Here is a 1,774-nt window from a genome sequence, read left to right as displayed (position 1 = left end):
CCTTTATTTTGGCTACATTGATTCTCTCTCTTATGTTGTCACTTGATTTTTTTGGATATTTTTTATTGCAAAATTTCCATGTCAATTCACATTTTATGAATAATGTTTTACATCATATATTTTTTAATAATAAAAAGCGTCATGACAAATTTGATTAAATTGTAGCTGCAAGTTTGAATCAATGATGTGCATATTCCTTGTGTATAATTTTTTCCTTGATGTGTGCTAATTGATTTGTTCTTTGATTATCTATTAGTTCTACTATGATCACCTTTTCGTTGTGCCTCCTTCTTGACTTGTAACTCTTCTAATATGATTTCTATAATTCATATTCAAATAACCTTTTGAATTTTGATTTGAACAATAATTGAACATGCATGTCAATATTTAATCCATCCGCACTACCATACAAATCTCATAGGTTTAGCACAACAAAGAAAATGTATATATTTTCATCCTTTTGTGTTACATTTTTTTGCTAACAAAATTTTGCATATTAAAATATACTTGTTCTCATAAATTTAGAGCATAATGTTTGTTACGGCATACCAAGAATATGACTCTCATTCTAGCTTTTTTCAAAAGAAAATATTTATGGTTTTTATATTTTACATGATAAAATTATTTATAAGTGTATTATACTCGTATTGTCATGCATATGATGGTAGTATTATTGGACCTTATCTGAAATCACAAATCTTATATTAAATAAAATTAAGGTGAACAAAATAGGGTCTTCTATGACTTAACTTTTATCGATATTTTCAAAATTATCATTATCTTTTTTTTTTCTACGTAAGTAATCATACTCATGAAACTTTAATTATCATTATCATCCATGTATTGTTAAAAACAAAAAAGTAGTGTACATATAATAATAGGGTTTTTCGCCAAATACCCCTGACAAATTTAAAAATTCACCATATACCCTCAATGTTTAAGAAATGCACCATATACCCATGAATTTCGAAAACTGTGCACCATATACCCTTTTCCTAAACGTCGTTAACACACCGTTAGGTTTATTTACGATTTTACCATCATTAAGCCCTAATCCTAATCTAACCCTAACCCTTACTCTAATCCTACCCTAAACCCTTCCCCTTACCCTAACCCTAACTCCTTCGCAGCCCCCACCCCTCCCCTCCACCCCACCCTCCCCCTCCCCCACCGCCGTTGCGCGTCCATTCATTGCCGGCCTCCCCTCACCCCTTCCCCGTCGATTTCCCAGCCCCGATCCGATAACCCTTCGAATTCCCCACCCACCCTCCCCCTTGAACGCCAAACCCCCACCCTTCCCCTTCGAGCACCAGCGACCATGAAGCTCGAGAGTTGATGACAACCATAGCAAGCTGATTTATGTTTGAATTCGAAGGGATGGCGACCATAGCAAGCTCGAGAATTCGAAGGGTGGCTGGGGAAATCGACAGGGAGGGGGTGGGGGAGCAACTGGGAAATCGACAGGGAGGGTTGGGGGAGCAACTGAGAAATCGACGGGGAGGGTGGGGGGAGCAGTGGTGAAGGGGAGGAGAGGGGGTGGGGGAGCGGCGGTGAAGGGGAGAGGAGGGGAGGGGAGGGGAGGGGAGGGGGTGGGGGCCTAGGCTGGGGTGGAGTGGAGGGGGATGGGTTGGGGTTGGGAGCTGGCAGGGTGTTAGGGTTACGGGTGGGTTAGGGGTTAGGATAATGGTTTAAGTTTAAGATTAGGGTTAGAGTTAGAGTTAGATTAGAGTTAGTGTTAGATTATAATTAGGGTTTATGGTTAATAATGGCAAAA

The sequence above is a fragment of the Beta vulgaris genome, chromosome 7, assembly GCF_026745355.1.
Source record: "Beta vulgaris subsp. vulgaris cultivar EL10 chromosome 7, EL10.2, whole genome shotgun sequence".
In the NCBI taxonomy this organism is placed as follows: Eukaryota; Viridiplantae; Streptophyta; class Magnoliopsida; order Caryophyllales; family Amaranthaceae; genus Beta; species Beta vulgaris.
This window is presented reverse-complemented; position numbering follows the sequence as displayed.